Source organism: Octopus sinensis, linkage group LG15, assembly GCF_006345805.1.
Source record: "Octopus sinensis linkage group LG15, ASM634580v1, whole genome shotgun sequence".
In the NCBI taxonomy this organism is placed as follows: Eukaryota; Metazoa; Mollusca; class Cephalopoda; order Octopoda; family Octopodidae; genus Octopus; species Octopus sinensis.
This window is the reverse complement of record NC_043011.1, coordinates 8,724,080-8,744,136: the sequence shown is the minus strand read 5'-3', so window position 1 is coordinate 8,744,136 and position 20,057 is coordinate 8,724,080. Positions and strand designations below refer to the sequence as shown.

Below are 20,057 nucleotides of genomic sequence, written 5' to 3'. Positions count from 1 at the left end.
TGTGGAGAATTTTCATTAACGTTAATGAAATATTTTGATTTTTACTCATTAGAGTTTTAATCCCATTTCATAGTCCCACCACATCCAGTATGTAACCTGCACTTAACTACATATGTCTAAGTGTGTGTGTGAGTATGTAATGTGCGAATGTGTGCATATATACATCTATATGTGTGTGTGGGTGTAATATATATATGTATATATATATATATATATATATATATATATATTCATATATATATATATCAGCACATACACACATACAAACACCTATCCATGTAAGTGTGTGTTGTAGAGTTTGATAGCTATGGAGAGATAGACAGACATATATATGTATATATAGATATATAAATAGATATAGATACACAGCCAAATATCTAGTTAGCTAGTTAACTAGATAGATAGATAGATAGATAGATATAGAGATAGATAGATAGTTAGATAGATAGATAGATAGATAGTTAGATAGATAGATAGATAGATAGATAGATAGATAGATAGATAGATAGATAGATAGATAGATAGTTAGATAGATAGATAGATAGATAGATAGATAGATAGATAGATAGATAGATAGATAGATAGATAGATAATAGATAGATAGATAGATAGATAGATAGATATGCATTAATGTTTATAATACAAGACAACAAATGTATAAATGTAAATTTGTTTTTTCACAATTTTCTAAATGGAATATAGTTGCAAAAAGTCTTTGGTGGCTTTCTTGTTAGGCGTTAAATGATTATGATGCTGGTGACAATGATGATGGCAATGATGGTTATGATGGCGATGGTGGTGGTGGCGGTGGTGGTGGTGGTGGCGGTGGTGGTGGTGGTGGTGGTGGTGGTGGCGGTGGTGGTGGTGGTGTGGTGGTGGTGGTGGTGATAGCATTTGGCAGCTGGAAGGTCAAACAGTAACAAAATAAAAAGATGGTAAGGGCATCAACAACAAAACATCACAACTGTATTGATACTGCTCGTCTATATTGGAAGAAAAATAGAATGGTGGTGGTGGTGGTGATGATGATGATTAAAAAATAGTAATGATGAGGATAATGATGATTGTCATGATGATGATTGTGGTGATGGTGGTGATGCTGAAGCTCATGAAGATGGTAGTGGTGGTATTGGTGGAGGATGGTGTTGGTGGAAGATGGTGGTGGTGGAAGATGATGGTGGTGGAAGATGGTGGTGGTGGAGGATGGTGGTGGTGGTGGTGGTGGAGGATGGTGGTTGGCGATGAAGACAACAACTACAATCATAAGATGATGAGTATCAATGATGATGATGATGATGATGATGCTGGTTGTGATGATGGTTATTATGATGATCATCATGATGCGGTACAAAGCCTAAAGCCTTTTTAGACTACACTGATGATGGCTGTGTGTCTCCCTGTTAAGAGCAGGGACCATCAAGGTGGGGGGGGGGTCCCAGAACCTTTAACATACACATGCTCTCTATGTCCACTAATAGCTGAATGCAGTATAATAGACACTAGTCTAAATGAAAAAGAGAGGGAAAGTGAATGAAGCCCTTCACCCAGAAAACACACACACACACATGCAATCAGGTAGGCCAAGTGTGTGTGTGTGTGTGTGTGTGTGTGTGGGGTGTGTGTGTGTGTGGTGTGTGTGTGTGTGTGTGTGTGTGTGTGTGTGTGTGGGTGTGGGTGTGTGTGTGTGTGTATGTATCTGTTTGTTATTTCTTCATTGCCCACAAGGGGCTAAACATAGAGGGGATAAAAAAAAAAGGACAGACAAAGGGCAACATCATAAGTGGAAAGTGTAACCTCTCGAAGGAGCTGTTCTTCACTCCTGCTCCAGAGCGTTGGCTGCGGGGTCACTCCGAAAAGCTCTATCTACGACGATTTCATCTCAATCAAAGGAGAGGGGCTTTCTCTGTCCGGGTTGCGGATCCATGGAATAAGCTGCTGGACAAGATGGTGAAGATGCCGATGACCGCCCGGTTCAAAGTCTCTCTTGACCACAAGTGACCTGAACTCTTTACATGAACACCACCCTGTACATAACTCCATGTCCCCCTACATGGCCTTGCTTTTTGCTTTTTGAGCCAAAAAATTAACTAACTAACTAACTAAGTCAATTACATTGACCCCAGTGTGTAACTGGTACTAACGTTTCTGCCACCTCCCCGCCTTCAGTTTATATGAGTGTGTATCTGTTTGTATGATTGCAAAGGGTATGAGTATGTATACAACAATTATGATGACGATAGTAATGAAGATGACGATGATGGTGATTATGGTGGTGGTGGTGACGATGATGATGATGGCTTCCTTAATAATGGTGATGATGACAGATGATGACGATGGTGGTGACAATGATGGTCATAATGATGATGATGATGATGATGATGATGATGAACGAGTTGGTGGCTGTGTCTATGAATTTCGTTTTCATTCTAACGAAGCGAAATGAAGGAAGGAAGGAGACGGAGAGAATGAATCTGGACTAATTAAAAACAACAACAACAACAATATGAGCAATAAATATAACTGCAATAATGAAATTGAGAAGAAAACAAATGTATATACGTGTATATATATATATATAAACCCATAATAGTAACAACAGCAGTAGCAGCAGCAACAACATCTCGTAACAGAAACTAGAAAAACAGCTGATATTGATCATAACAACATATGGTGATGATGATGATGATAATAACAACAACAACAACAATAATAATAATAATAATAATAATAATAATGATAATAATAATATAGCAAGAGCAACAGCAATGTTGATACTGATCATCATAACAACAGGAACAACAACAATATTATTGGTTATTGATTATCACTATTGGTTAGGTATTATATATATCACAGAATGAATTTTTCTTTCATGTATGTATGCACAAATGTATATATATATATATATATATACATATAACAAATATATATATATATAAAACACGCACACACACATATATATATATAACATATATACATATAACATTTATATATATATATAACATATATAAATATAACACACATATAAATATAACATATATATATATATAAATATAACATATATATATATAACATATATGTATGCATGTATGTGTGTATGTATGACTATATAGACATGCATTAACTTTTTCATTTTATGTAGTCGGTCATTAAAACAATGATGATGGTGGTGGTGGTGGTGGTGGTAGTAGTAGTGGTAGTAGTATCGGTACACATGATGATCTTGATGGGGGATGGTGATGGTGATATGTTGAAGATAGAACAGCCCATTGTTGTAAGTAGCCAGCGAAGGACACTCGTCAACTTTGTGACCCTCTGTTCAAACACATTTCAATGTTTCCTAAGGACTCCATCGTTTTGGGGTTTTTTTTTTGTCTGTATTGTTTTTTTCTGAGAAGAAATAAAACGATGCAAATAAAAACATACACGCAAACACACACACCGTTTCTTTCTTTCTCTCTCTCTCTCTCTCACACACATAAATATGTATGTATATATATACATACACACACATTATTGGTATGTGTATATGCGGATGTAATTAGGTATATGTGTATATATATATATATATGCATGTTAATATCGAACAGTGAGAATGAGCACTCAGCACAACATTGGTGGATAAATATTCTTTACTTATGAGTTAACAAGGCTACCAATGGTTTCATGTTGAGAGAAATCTCTCAACAATTTTCAAGCCTACCACATCTCCATTTTGGAGAGATTTCTCTCTACATGAACACAGTGGTAGCCTTGTTAAATAAAGTATATATATATATATATATGTTTTTTCGAGTATTCCAACAGATCATAATGTAATCCTTGTATTGTTCTTTTTCATGCCCTGATGATCTTCCACCCCAGATATTTTGAAATGCAAGCTCATATATTTATATATATTTTGTAGTTTATATTGGATGCGAAATGAAACAATTGTAGGTGAAGGTGTTAATTAATTAATAAATAAATCTGCATCCATTTGGATCTCCCCATTTTCAAACTTAATAATAACATTTGATATTTTACAATATTTTATAAAATATATTCATTGAAGAAATATCTCTTCAAAATCTAATAAATTAAACCAGTGTATCTTAGATAAAATATCCTTATAAGAGGCTTAAATATCCTCATTGTGACTATATATATATATATATATATATATACACACACACATACATATACACATACATACATATATGTATGTGTATACTTTTACTCTTTGCCTGCCCTATACTATTTCAGACCATTTGTCCTAAGTGTCCCTTTTTTTCAGACTTTTAGTCTGCCCTCGTTGCATAAAGTCGAAGTATTATAAGGCTTTCCTTTCATAAGGTCACAAGTTACTTTCATGATTGAGGAAAAACTTACGGGAAGTGTTAATGGGATTTCTCAACTTTATTCCATTAAAGAATTTATCAACCTATCCAGTGTTGAACCATCATTCTTTGTATCCCAGAAAAAGGGGCAATTTCAGATATGTTTGTATGAAAAGGGTTAACCCCTTTTGTTACCATATTTTTTCTGAAATACATGATTTGTCTTTCGATTCATTTTGAAAATAATAAAGTAAAATAACTTTACCATTATTAGCTCGCACTTAACCATATTCCTCTTAAAAGACACTCCTTCTATTTCAATTAATTTTTAAAAAATGAAGAATTTAGTAAAACATCATCATCATCATCATTTAACGTCCGTTTTTCATGCTAGCATGGGTTGGACAGCTCGACGGGGTCTGGGAAGCCAGAAGGCTGCACCAGGCTCCAGTCTGATCTGGCAGAGTTTCTACAGCTGGATGCCATTCCTAACGCCAACCACTCCGTGAGTGTAGTGGGTGCTTTTTACGTGCCAGGCGAGGCTGGCAACGGCCACGATCGGTTGGTGCTTTTTACGTGCCACTGGCATGGAAACCAGTCTTTGGCATTATCAACTCTTTAGCTTTTAAACTGGACATATCCAACCCAAATATTCTACCTGTTTTATGTTCAAACCGACCCGGATCCAGCTTCTCACACCTACCCGGTAATGTCATTCTAAAAATAAATTACCACATCTTCAATATGTCTAAGCTACAAAATATTACATGATTAATTTTTTAAAATATGTATAAATAATCATTATATTTGACAAAGGAATCTGAATGAGAAAGGGTTGAGCTGGTCTTTGGGATATTAATTAACATAGAATTTTTGATAGAAATTTATAATTACAATCATTATGAAAACATGAATTCGTGTACCACAGAACCAAGGTATTTTGGTGCCAGGTACGCTGGTATAAAAACGCTTAACTCTTTTGCTGCCTTGTTTCTGATGAAATACTCTGCTAGGATTTTCATTAATTTAGAAAAATAATGAAGAATTTAGTAAAAAAAAATAACAAATCAAAACAACTTTATCATTATTCAACTGATATTTTGGACATAAATTAATATGAAATTTTACTGGAAGGGGTTAATTAGTTTTAATTAGCCTTTTTCACTTGATGATTCAAAGACCTATTGGTCAGTTTCCATGGCATTTGACTGAGAGTTGTGTTAATTTATGCCCCAAACATTGACAACTTAACAACGACTGTCCTCTGAATGGGATGCTAGTCCATTGCAGGGTCAAAGGTCAGAAATTTGTGATGGGTTGGGGAAGGTTGCTTACATCAACCGCTAGCACTTTCATGTTATCGACCCCAAAAGAATGAAAGATATAATTGACCTTGATGGAACTTGAACTCAGAGTATAAAGCATTGAAAATAACATCATTAAACATTTTGTCTAAGCTGCTGGCTCACTGCCTTAATAATAATAATAATAATAATAATAATAATAATGATGATGATGATGATGATGATGATGATGATGATGATGATGATGATAATAATAATAATAATGATAATAATAATAATAATAATAATGATAATAATAATAATGATAATAATAATAATAATAATAATAATAATATAATAATAATAATGATGATGATGATAATAAAAATAACAACACAACTAATAATAATAATAATAATAATGATAATAATAATAATGATAATAATAATAATAATAATAATAATAGGGGGTGGGCATCTAGTCACAGTACTTAACTGCTGTTTATATTAAAATTTTTTGGTTGAAATCAAAGTGAGATGAGTGAGTGTTATGTAACGGAATATACATAATTGGGTTTTTTTGGTAAAATTTTAAAAATTGATTTGTCTTTGATTTATTTTCTTTTTATTATTGGTGCTTTGAAATTTTAAAAACAAACTAGGATTAGGAACCCTATTATTTTTCTAGTGTAAAAATTGATTTTTATTTACCTAAGTATTATGAAGACAGTTAATTGATATTAGTCGTTATATTCCTTTAAAACTTAACTGGTTTTATTGATTCTGAAAGGAAGACCAGGCAAAGTCAACCTTGGTGGAGTTTGAACCCAGAACATAAAGAAGCAAGAGAAATGCTGCTTACCATTTTGGCTGAGAAGGTAAAGTCAATGCCACCATGACCGATATCCAATCTACAGTGGAGGAGGCTAGTCACTGGATTTGGTTAAAAAGAGACGATGAGCGATGGCTAGAAGTATATTGAGTTTTATTTAATAACCAGTTGATCGAGCAAGCGGGGCCTCATATCAGTGAGGTAGGGGCGGTGCACATTGATGTTGTCAAGAGGTAGGCCCCCAAATGGCGCACATTCTCTCCTGATGACCCCATACACTTGCTGGCTCCCGGAATGCAGAGTTCTCGACTGGTAACACTTGCATATGTAAGTTGTTTGCAAAACATCAAAGACAAGATGTTTATATAATAAAACCAGAAGCATTTTCAGAGAGATTGGTATCTAAAAGGCTTCAATACCTTCTGTCAGGACTGACCTAGGGTTAAAGAACAACACCAGCAATTAAAACATTGAACCAGGCACAAGAACAAGAACAAGAAGAAGAAAGAGGTATTTGTAGGACATCACTGAACAAAAGATTTATTGATGCAGTTAGTTCTCTTTTGTGTGGTGTTGATGTTATTGTTATTGTTGTTGCTGTCAGTTGGTTGGTCAGTCAATGGTTGAATGTGCAGAACTTCACCACCACCACCACCACCACCACCACCACCACCACCACCACCACCTAATCCAATTGCTATCATAAACTGTTGTTGATTAACTGGAATACAATATGGTATGTGTATATTTTTATGCTTCTGTGTGTGTGTGTGTGTGTGTGTCTGTATGTTTATACTGCTGGGTGCGTTTAGGAGTGTGTGTACGTGTGTTTATTCCTGTGTGTGTGTTTATGTCTATATGTTTATACTGGATTGAGATAAACGGAGAGAGAGATAGAGAGTTGTACCAGAACTCACTTGGTCCTCATTTACAGCTAAGCAGACTGAAGCAACATAAAATGAAGTGTCTTGCCCAAGGACACAATATGCTACCTGGCCTAGAAATTGAACCCATGACCTTAGGATTAAGAGTCAAACATCCCTGGGTGCATTTAGGATTGTGTGTATGTGTATTTATTCCTCTGTGTGTGTGTATGTGTGTGTGTGTGTTTATACTACTGTGTGTGTGTCTATGCCTCTGTGCTTAGGCCTGTATGTATGCATGTGTGTGTATGTTTATGACTTTATGTGTGTGTGTGTGTGTATTTATGCCTGTGTGAGTGTGTATGTGCTTATACCACTGTATGTTTATGCCTTTGTGTGTGTGTGTGTGTGTGTGTGTGTGTGTGTGTTGTCACATGGGTGTTGTGACAAATGTAGGTGGTTGACTTTGTTCTCTGTACCACAGGGAAAACTATAATCTCTATCACAACCGTTGTTTCTAGTATTTAATAAACAACAAAACAAAAACCTAGTTATTAGGAATGTTTGACTCTTAATCCTAAGGTCATGGGTTCAATTTCTAGGCCAGGTAGCATATTGTATCCTTGGGCAAGACACTTCATTTTATGTTGCTTCAGTCTGCTTAGCTGTAAATGAGGACCAAGTGAGTTCTGGTACAACTCTCTCTCTCTCTCTCTCCGTTTATCTCATCTTGAATGTGTCCCTGGGTCAGAGGGTGAGAGTCGAGAGAGCATTTGTGTCTGCTTATGATTGCTTACACAGCGAAAGCAATTTGCAAAAACCTGGTGCATGTAACGAAGCCATTCTCGTTTGCAGTTAACAGCTGGCTTTTAATTTACTTTAAACAAAGATGAGATGATCACAGTTTGAACTAATTTGTTCACACATTTGCTTGATCAGGGCTGTCCCGGGGCTAAACAACAACAACATCAACAATCCTCTTTTAAGGGTGTCTGTTTCTACCGGTGATTACATGGACACCTGAAACAATTAACAAAAGTATGGTACACTTTACCAAGACATACTTGGTAACTGTTGGCTCTTCATGAATACATACATACCATAGAACCACTCAAAACTAGACACCTATATCTAAGCATTATCCAAACCTAATTAGGTTACCTATTAAGGAAATCAAATAATACCAATGTAAATGATCCCCACAAACTGAATCCACAAATACTTTCTACTTTCCAAGAATGAAGGACAGCTCAGAATAATGAGACTAAGATATAAGTAATTCACAACAGAGCATAACATGTGCATTCCCATCATCGGCTGCTCAAACAGATATCACTATGGTTTTGATACCTTAGACAGTACCATTCAATAGAGCAGTGTTTACATATGTGTTAGTATGCTTGTTGTGTGTTATCCTTGAGCGAGAGACTTTGTTTCACACATTGCTCCAGTCTACTCAAACTGAAAAAAAAGTACCAGCTGTGCTACAGTGTTAAAGAGCAGGAGTATAGAGAGAGTGACTATGTCCGATTGATACCACAAAAGCACATAAATCAACAAGTGAAAGCATTGTATGTGTTAACACAACTCATACTTGTTCCTGGCTGATGACTTTTGGTATTGAGTCAGTTTTACATTTGTGTTTGGGTTGTTTTGTAATTATTAAAAAAAAAAAAAATTATTAATAATTGATAGGTATGTATGTATCCATCCATTCATCCACTCTTTCTCCTCCTTTTCCCTCTCTCTCTCACTGTGGCTTTTTCCCCCAGAAATCAAATATTTATTGAATGTTACACAGGAGTATATTTATTCACCATGACACAAGGAGCACTTGTTCATTGTGAGACAGGAGTATATTTGTTCATTGTGATACAAGTATTTGTTCACTGTGATGTTAATTGTGAAACAGGAGTATTTTTTTTTTACTGTAAAAAAAGGAGCATTTGTTCATTGTGGTACATGCACATGTATTCAGTGATATTATTATTATTATTATTATTATTATTGAGTGGGAGAGCAGTGCATGCCATCAAAGTGACACTGGGGTAAAATATACGAAGCCCAATATACCCATCATGACTACCCGTCTGATAAAGGTACACCAGGCACATGCATCACAACCATATGTGCGCGACATGGTGATCTCATATCAAGATAAACAGCATGTGACCTTGCAGGTGGGGCCCAGTTAGAATTTTCTTCTGGTCGAGTAGCCCATCCTACTCAAAAGGTCCCTGAATAAGGATTGTTTAAGGACGTTGAATGAACCACCCATGTTTCCAAAGTTGAATTATCCAAACCTCCAAGAATTCCTTTCAACACATGGCTATGATGCTCCCCCACTACTTCTGCTCGTGATCAGAGATGCACATATTGTCAGTCACCAAGGGACATGCTCAACTGGTTAAGGTCAAACAACTGATCAGCAAATCTGTGGCATTGAGCAGAATATTTGCTGTTAGCCCATCTTTTATACCAAGACAAAACAATGTACATGATAACACTTCCTATCAGTTAAGATCAGAAGCCACGAGAGCCACTGTCTGGTACTGCATCAGGGCATTTATTATTATTATTATTATTATTATTGACCCCCTAGCATTTAAACTGGCTCCCTCTGACCAAAATATTCTACCTGTTTTCTATCCAAGCTGACCAGATTCTGCCTCTCACACCTACCCTACAATGTCATTCTAGAAATAAACACTGACAACATTGGAATCTTGAAGCTTTGTGATTAATGCCGGATTACAACTCAAAACCATGTAAACTACATCAAATACATGAAAATACATTTGAGCGAAATCTGAATGTTGAAGGCTCAAGACTTTTTGTGTCTGCTAAAGCCCCTGAGTTTTAGAACCTGAAACAATCACTTCATGCTTAGCATTGGCTGTAGAGCTATCGTTTTTAATCTAGGGACAAGGAAGTCTGGGGTTCCAGACGTAATTTTCGGATTCCAATGGAGGAAATTGGTTCAGGCTTGAAACAGATTTTTATCATTATTTATTTCCTTTATCCCTTATATTATCAAATTTCTGTTTATGTTCTTTTTACTCTTTTACTTGTTACAGTCATTTCACTGTGGCCATGCTGGAGCATCACCTTTAGTCGAGCAAATCGACCCCGTAAGCCTAGTACTTATTCTATCGGTTTCTTTTGCCAAACTGCTAAGTTACGGGGATGTGAACACACCAGCATCAGTTGTCAAGCGATGTTGGGGAGACAAACACAGACACACACACACACATATATATATATACATTTATACGACGAGCTTCTTTCAGTTTCCGTCCACCAAATCCACTCACAAGGCTTTGGTCTGCCTGAGGCTATAGTAGAAGACACTTGCCCAAGGTGCCACACAGTGGGACTGAACCCGGAAATCGTGTGGTTAGTAAGCAAGCTACTTACAACACAGCCACTCCTGCGACTATAAGAATATTCTTTTTGTTTCAATTAATTTTGGAAATATTGAAAAATTTCATATAATAACTAGTGTTTGGAACAGAAAGGAACATGAAAATTTTGATTGGAAGGTTTTAATAATCTTGATCATTTTAAATCAGAAAGATTATATAATGGAGCTAGTCCATAGTTTACTGCAAGGCAAGTGAATATTTGGGGCAATAGTATCAGGTATTAGTCATGGGTGAGTGTATATTATTTGAGAGGATGTTGATTATGTTGAATATGGAAAGACTTCGCCCGTCTCCCCCCACAAAACCACCCTTTTTTCAAATTTTTTTTTCTTTTACGAAACAACCCCACCATCCTTTTTGGCTACGGGGAATACGAATCTGCAAAAAAATTGGCAAAAATTGGCATTTTTAAATTACCACACCATTTCCTTAATTTTTTACTGTTTTCAGAAATTTTTTTTTCTCAAAATATGCCAAAAAATACAGAGATTATGATTCTAAAAAAATTTCCAAAAATTTTTGTAAAATTGTTTTTTTAAGAATTTTTTTTTTCTAAATATGCAGAAAAATACAGACAAAAATTTCTAAACATTTCTGTAGTTACGGTTACGGTTTTATGGTTAGGGTTAGTGTAGGGGAAAAAAGTCAAAATTGAAGAATTTGGTGGGGGTGGAATTTAACAAAGTCGATTTTTGGCAATTTTCTGGAACCTAAGTATCCAAAAAAAAAAGACAAAAAAAAGAAATTTTTTAAATAAACAAATTTGGGAGAAAATGAGGGTGAGGGGGCGGGCGTAAGTGTTTCCTTGAATATTTGGTGTTACACAGTTTGGTGGTGATTTTGTAGACAATGAATTGACAAAATGTCTTATTTTACTGAATAGCGATTTCTACAGCCTACTAAAGCATCTTTCAAAGAATGCAACCTGTGCTTATCAGAGCAGTTCAATTGGATTGTCTGTAATGTTATAAGCCCTGGTGTGGTTGTTATGTTCTTGTTGATAGTTTTGCAATCATACCGATGCTCTAATTACTACAGGTGATGTATTTCTATTTAATTTCATGCCCTACATCCTACGTATTTTAATTTCCAGTTGTTCTGTGCTGACAGTTTCTCCACATGTATTAATGAACGGATAATTTGGTGCCAGTCCTTCATTACTATATCTGGACAGTTAGCCTTGACATCTGGCAAAGTCATTATTATGCACCATAATCTGTACACAACTTCCATCAATTCACATCCCTAAACATTCTTCACCCTTGCAACCCCTAACTTGCTTGCTCTCCCTTGGGCTAATCCTAACACCACATCACCACCATTTTTATCTCCCTTTCAAGCACCTTCTTGATTACTCCCTCCCATTTTTTTTATAATGCATGTAGCTATGTATCTCCACCACAGCAAGAAACTTGTTCTGGCCCTTTCCTTCGTACTTCTCTAACCTTTTAATCCCTTAAACTAAAGCTGCCACCCTCTCTATTACATTCTCATTCATTTGAACAGGGTCTTAGTCATGCAATCTACATGGCAACCTCATGTATTAAATCATTAATGCAGCACCCATGTAAAAAGCACCAAGTACACTAAGTAAAGGGGCTGGCATTAAAGAAGGGCAGTTGGCAATAAAAACCGTTGCCAAAGCAACACTGGAGTACAGCACAGTCCTCCAGCATCCTGTCAAAGTATCCAACCTATGTCAGTAGAGATAGCAAATGGGTCAGATCAGGTATGAGGGAATGCAGTATTGCAGTGCATCCAACATTTGTTGATATTTGCGTGGGTTGTCCTGGGCAACCCTCCAAGCACTGTCCCAATGAATCCCCTATCTTTGCAAGATATTTCTTCATCTGCCATGACCATATATGGCCTGCAGCCAGTCAACATGGGCAATCACCTCTGCCAGAAAATTGAGCAATATGACCAAACAGTCTGAGCTGAGACTCCCAAATCATACAAGTAACAGGACCCATCCTGGTCTCTGAGGAGAGTCATTGGTTGGATATGAAATCGAACCAATGTTAACTCAAAATCTTGTGAAGATAATAAAAATGAAGGGGGAGATTCCTGTCAAAATGTTGGTTTTGTGCACTTAGCTCCCAATTGGATTGTGTCGGCAAATAAACTCAGACATTGGGGTCAACCATGTCACAATCTGTATTCAATTTAATCTCTTTTTTTCATTTTGTCTTTTTACCTTTTAAGGTTCTGCATTGGTCTTGTGGAGCTAAAATCAAATCTTTTGCTTCTTTTAGCCCAGAATCTTCAGTTCATAGTTGGTTTTCATTCTGATTCAAGTCCTCTCGATTTAATCTTCTGAGATATTGACCATGCAATGGTTTCTCTCTTCATTTTACCTTCAGCATATTTTGAAGTTTTGTCTTCATATTTTTCATTCCTTTTTTTTTTTCAAATCTTTTCTGCTATTCCGTTCTTATTGACATATTTTTCTTTAGCATAGTTGCTTTCTACACTGTACTCAATCATTTCCTTACATATATTATTATTATTTTCATTACACTAATCAATTTCCCTTTTTCTGGCACTTTGTATTTTTATAGTTCTGCTGTTGTTATATTAAAGTACCTTTTTGTTCGCATCAGACCCCTAACTTCGTTCAGCAAGAACAGGTGTATATATTATATCTACATCAGCTTTGGAAAGCTTTAAGTATTTCCAGGGATGTTTTTTTTTGTCTAAACTCTTCAATTCCAATTTACTGTGTTGGATCCGTGGTTTGTATCTAGTATGGATGGTATAGTAATGCCTATTTTCTTATTTTTAGGATTCCGTTGTATATAATATTAGCTTAACTCAAAAGTGGCGGATTGGCAGAATTGTAGGTGAGTTGGACAAAATCCCTTAAAACATTTCAGCTCTTTACATTGTGAGTTGAACTCCCAGCCTTTAATCTCTCTGGTGAAAGGGCCAATAAAACAGCACTAGCTAAGTACTGAGGGTCCATGCAATTGTCTAAACTGCTCCCCCAAAATTCCTAGCCTCCTACCTAAAGTAGAAACAGAATTAGCCTGACTTTTTCATAATATCCTTTGCTAACCTTATCTTTAATTTCTTTGTGTTGTTGTTATTATTTTAAAGTGGCAAGTTGGCAGAATCGTTAGCACACTGGACAAAACGCTTACGGATATTTTGTCTGTCTTTACATTCTGAGTTCAAATGCTACCAAGGTTGACTTTGCTGCTCATCTTTTCAGGGTCAATGAAATAAGTACCAGTTATTGACTAGTAATTGACTAGTCCCCCTCCCCTCAAAAATTTCAGGCAGAATTACAAGACAGATGAAATGTTAAGAAGCATTCCTTCTCGTTTCACATTCTGAGTTCAAATTTCGCCACAATCAATTTTGCTGTTCAGCCTTTCAGGATCAATAATATAAGAACCTGTCAAACACTGGGTCCAATGTAATTAGCCTTGTCCCTAAAATTGCTGGCTTTGTGCCAAAATTTGAAACAGTTATTATTATTGTTGTTGTTGTTGTTAAAGTGGCAAGCTGGCACAATCATTGGCACGTCAAACAAAATGCTAAATGACATTTTACCCCTCTTTGTCCTGAGTTCGAATACCACCAAGGTCAACTTTGCTGTTCATCTTTTTTGAGTTCAATGAAATAAATACCAGATACACACTAGGGTTGATGTAATCTATTTCTTTACTACTCACAAGGGGCTAAACACAGAGGGGACAAACAAGGACAGACAAATGGATTAAGTCAATTACGTCAACCCCAGTGCGTAACTGTAACTTAATTTATCGACCCCGAAAGGATGAAAGGCAAAGTCGACCTCGGCAGAATTTGAACTCAGAACGCAACAGCAGACGAAATACGGTTACGCATTTTGCCGACGTGCTAACGTTTCTGTCAGCTGGCCGCCTTTGGGGTTGATGTAATCAAATAGCCCCTCCTGCAAGATTTCAAACCTTGTACCTATAGTAGAAAGGATTATTATTATTATTATTCTTACATTGCCAAATACAGGATCTTATTCATTTGTATCAAGCACATATGCAAACTTGTTACCAGTTCAAATATGCTTAAGACATACCTGAACCCATGAAAGGCCAGTAGTCTTTCTGTAGACAAACAGGTGTCACACACCAAGTCAGTCTGGAGCGCCCCCTACCCAGATTCATGACTGCATGCATTTTGGAGTAGTTATCTCCTCTTTATTGCTTAATGCTTCTAATCCATATTTCAAGTATAACTGGCAGTAAAAAAAAAAATCTGTATTAAACTATTCCTACAAGAACAGGTAATGAGTGACAGGTGTAATAACCAGGCAATCAACCAAAGACAAACTTAAAATAATTAGCAAAAAAAAAATGGGGGAAAAAACATCAAAAGCAACTACAAAAGAAACCAAAATAAATAAAAATGTAACAAATTAAATAAAAAAAGTTTCCAAGAAAACTGTAAAATTTTAATTTCAGTTTATAAAAAAATATGATACTTTCAGAATAATTTACATTTTTTTTTCTCAAGATGAAATATCATTAATTAATTATTATTATTAAAGGTTTTACATATACATACATATACGCACACAAATAAAAGTTAAAAAGTTAAGTATAAGATGTCTGCGTGACATTATGTCTGTTGTGTTTATGTGTGCATCTATATATATATATATATATATATACATATATATATATATACATATATGTATATATATAAGTTGCTTAGAGGGTATCTTAAACTCATAAAGGGATAGTTACATCCAAGGAAACACTTGTTCTATACCCAGTATTTTGGGAAATGAAATTTCCTTAAATAAATAGGTATATATTAAGCATATAATTCATGTTCAATTGATTGATGGACAAAATGGCGAGTCAAAAGTTGATGAATATTTATTATTAAAAAATTGGTAATCTTTATTTCTTCCAGCTGTTTCCATTAGTGCTCAATAGGTAAATTACAAATTTATGCTTTAAATTTGCATTTATATGTTATGAGTATAGTTTCGTCAGAGAAAAAAGATTTACTTATTGGTCACTAGTGGAAATAGCTGTAAAAAATAAAGATAATAATTATTTATTATGAAAAAATTGGTAAACTTTTAACTCTGCATTTTCTTTCCTTCAATTAACTGAACATAGATTATATGTGTGTGTGTGTGTGTGTTGTGTAGCTTTTGAGATTCTGTTCCAATATGAATACGTCTGTATGTGTGCATATGTATATATATATAGACAGACAGGAAGTGAGCTATGCAACTAGATAGATGAACCAGATAGACAAACAGATAACTAGATAGATAAAAACAGGGAGACAGATACAGACGATAAACCAATAAACAAAAGTTTAGATAAATATGTAAAGAAACAGCTGAGACAGATTGGCAGCAGAGAAAGACAAAGAGACACACAAATCCTTATGGTATGTTAATAATAGACTGAAAGAAGTGCTTGACACCGGACAGTAGATTCTTTAATGGATTTTAAATCAAAAAGCTGGGACCATCGGTTTCCTGTTGGAAAATTTCTAGTTGAAAACTTTTTGACAATAAAGTCAAGATGAAACCTTTGGTACTGGTTTTTTGACTTTCATTAGTGTGTGTATAAAAGTATGTATGTGTGCAGCCAGATAGAGATTTATAGAGAGACCAAAAGTCTGCAACCTGTAACACCGGGTGTTTTACCTTGTGTGAGAGGCAGCATCACATTTCTTCTCTTTTTTGTGTTGTTGTTGTTGTTCTGTTCTAAAACTCTCCCATATTATTTTCCAGAAAGTAGCCCAGACAAAAGTTAAATCTCAAAGAACACAACCCCCCTCTCTTTGCAATAAAATCTTCTCTTTTATAACCTATAATCCTAACTTCTACGGCTGACAACTTGTTCCATAGTACTTGCCTATCATTTATCCTCAAAGACAACCAGGAGGAAGAACCAAAAAATTGTACATCAGAATCAGTTTTTCTAACAGTGCCCAACATTCTATGACCAATTCTCAAGGTGTATTGCAAATCCTGATTTTTCTGTAACCAGAACATGCCATTCACTCAAATAATGGAACTCATTCTTTTGTAGGTTATTCTTCTATTCTATAACATTTGATGTCTAATTTCAATGCTGGCATGAGTTGGAACAACATGCATCAAATTCTAAAACAAAAGTTACTATTCTACAAGAGAACATGGCTATTTAGAATCTAATAGGTTGTATTACCAAACTACACCAAATTTCTCAAAGACAGAACTTTCTATAAATACTCGAGACTCTTAATTAACATCTTAGTAATGCATGAAGATCTAGTCAATTCTAATAATCAATATAACTTCACAAATTAATTCTCCAGTTTAGGGGACTTGCTCCCTACAAATTATAGATCACGGGGCAAATTGTGTGTGTGTGAGTGCATAGATGTACACTTATGTTTATATGGGAGTGCATGTATATATATTTATATACATGTATGTAGTATGTAGGGGTGTGTGGGTGTGTGTGCTTACTTGTCCTGTTTTTCATTTTTTTCTCATTGTTTATGTATTTAACACATTTGTTTACGTATTTCATGTTATTTGCACTGTTGGTGATGTCCTACACCCATATATGGTGACATCCTGTACCAGATACATTTCTCCATATATATATATATATATTATATATATATATATATATATATACATATATATATGGAGAAATGTATTTGTGTATATAAACAGATGTATACTTATGTTATTTGTGTTTATATATACATATAACTATGTGTATATAAATATGAACAAATTAACATTTGCCCTGAAAAAATTTATTTTCTAATACAAACAAGATGATAATTTATTTTTGAATGCAGGGATGCGATCAGAACAGCAGAAATATTCATTTCTACTCTAGGCACAAGGCCCAAAATTTTGGAGAGGGGGCCAGTCAATTAGATTGACTTCAGTACACAACACGCAACTGTTACTTAATCTATCAACCCTGAAAGGATGAAAGGCAAAGTCGACCTTGGCAGAAATTTAATTCAGAATGTAAAGAATCAGAAGAAATACGGTTAAGCCTTTCACTCGGCATTGCTAACGGTTCTGCTTTGCTCCTCACCACTTTAGAAGAGCAGAAATATTGTAAGGGTCTTTGCGCTTGAAAATAAATTATCATCGTATTTGTATCTTACAATATATATATATATATATATATATATAGAGAGAGAGAGAGAGAGAGAGAGGGAGGGAGAGTGTGTGTGTGTGAGTGCATATATGTATCTATGCCTGTGTGTGTGTGTATATATGTTTACACACACACACATGTATGTATACATACATGTGCATGTGTGTGTGTGTGTGTGTGTGTGTGTATGTATGTATATATATATAATATATATATATATATATATATAGAGAGAGAGAGAGAGAGAGAGAGTATGTGTGTGTGAGTGCATATAAATATCTATGCCTCTGTGTATATATATATATGTATGCTTACACACACACATATGTATGTATACATATATGTGTGTGCGTGTATATATATATATAGATATATAGAGATAGATAGATAGATAGATAGATAGATAGATAGATAGATAGATATATGTTTGCTTATATAATGTCAGCTGTGCATGTTTGTATAGATATGAATGCATAATACTGAAAAGCAGGCAACAGCTCGGCTGTTGTTCTATCCCTTGTGTATGAGGCTGTTTACAAGATGACAAAAAGGGGAAAAATATGACAACAGCAATGATGATGATGATGATGATGGTTTGTGAGTGTTGATGATATTTGAGACAGGTTTGCTAGTCCCCACCACACCACCAAATTGGTGGAGGCATGGGGCATGCGGAGACAATCATGAATGGTTATATTTTTTTTCAAATATTTATATACACACATTCATTCACCTACAAACACATGAATTCACATATATAAACATGCATACATTCATAGTGTGTATATATATATATATATATATAATATGCGTATGTTTTTATTTTTATGAATCTTCATATAAATTGTGCTTATATGCATATATATATATATGTGTGTGTGTGTGTGTGTTTATTTTATGAATATATGTATAAATTGTGTTTATATGCAGTTATATATACATACATATATATATATACATACATACATATACATATATATATATACATACATATACATATATATACATACATATATAGATATATATATACATACATATACATACATATATATACATACATATACATACATATACATAAATATATATACATACATATACATACATATACATACATATATATACATACATATACATACATACATACATATATATACATATATATATATACATATATATATATATGATGATGATGATGATGATGATGATTTATATATAAAATCATATACATTCATAATACATATGAAAGTAAAGTTTGTTTGCTAAAATGTTAAATCTATAAAATAAAACTATTTCCTCAAGAGATACATTAAACTCAGAGTTTTGAATTCATAGTTTCTTATATATATATATATATATACACACATATCTATATACATAGCATATGTACATTTACTGCAGTAAACAAGTAAACAAGGTTTTTTTTTTCCAAGAAACTCATTCCCTCTCTCACCCACACACACACACACACACACACATTATTGACTAAAGAATAGAGAGTACTGAAACTTTTATTTTCCTGAAAACCACTGCTGCTCTTCTTGAGTTCATCACTCTCTCTCTCACGCACACACAAACATGTATATTAGTGTATGTGTATAAATACATACACATCTGTATATATAAGTACATATATAGAGAGTGTGTCTCTCTTTATACACACACATGTACATGTATGTTGAACACCGGATTTACCAATAAACAAATTAGCCCCTGTTGCAGGCACCAAGGGTAGAAGGAACCACATAGTTCTCTCACATGTCAAATTTACAAAGGTAAAAATAGTACAGCTAAATTTGGGGCCCACAAAAGGCTGTGGAGGCATAGTAAGACATATACCACATTTCAACGTGTGTAAGGAACCCTTTTTTGTTGAAAATTAGGTTAAAAAAAATATGGGAGTTTATTATACGTGGATAGCATTATAATCTCTTACAAAATCTTTTTTTCCAAATTTTAATCCCCCAAAATTAGGGGTTTCCTCACACATTAAAATACAGTGTATATATATATATATATATATATACAAAACAATACATATAGGTATTATATAACAAAACTATTTATAATAATTGTTTCTAATTTATGCACAAGGCCAGCAATTTTGAGGGGAAGGGTCAGTCAGTCAGTTGTTGTAAGGTGGTCAGAATGGTCAGACGACACGGCTGGGCAGCGTTTCATCTGTGTTTATGTTGTGAGTTCGAATTCCACC

The 20,057-nt window shown here is 34.7% G+C and overlaps 2 long non-coding RNA genes across 2 annotated transcripts; one reads left to right on the top strand and one right to left on the bottom strand.

Moving 5' to 3' along the window:
• Positions 1-2,088: 2,088 nt before the first annotated feature.
• Positions 2,089-5,778, bottom strand: LOC118766180. The gene is made up of 3 exons (XR_005002095.1): positions 4,935-5,778; positions 4,761-4,764; positions 2,089-2,099 (listed from the first exon to the last, which is right to left on the bottom strand). It is a non-coding gene; the product is annotated as an uncharacterized LOC118766180 (long non-coding RNA).
• Positions 5,779-18,165: 12,387 nt separating this feature from the next.
• On the top strand, positions 18,166-18,471 carry LOC118766182. Its single transcript, XR_005002097.1, has 2 exons — positions 18,166-18,201; positions 18,260-18,471. It is a non-coding gene; the product is annotated as an uncharacterized LOC118766182 (long non-coding RNA).
• Positions 18,472-20,057: the final 1,586 nt, after the last annotated feature.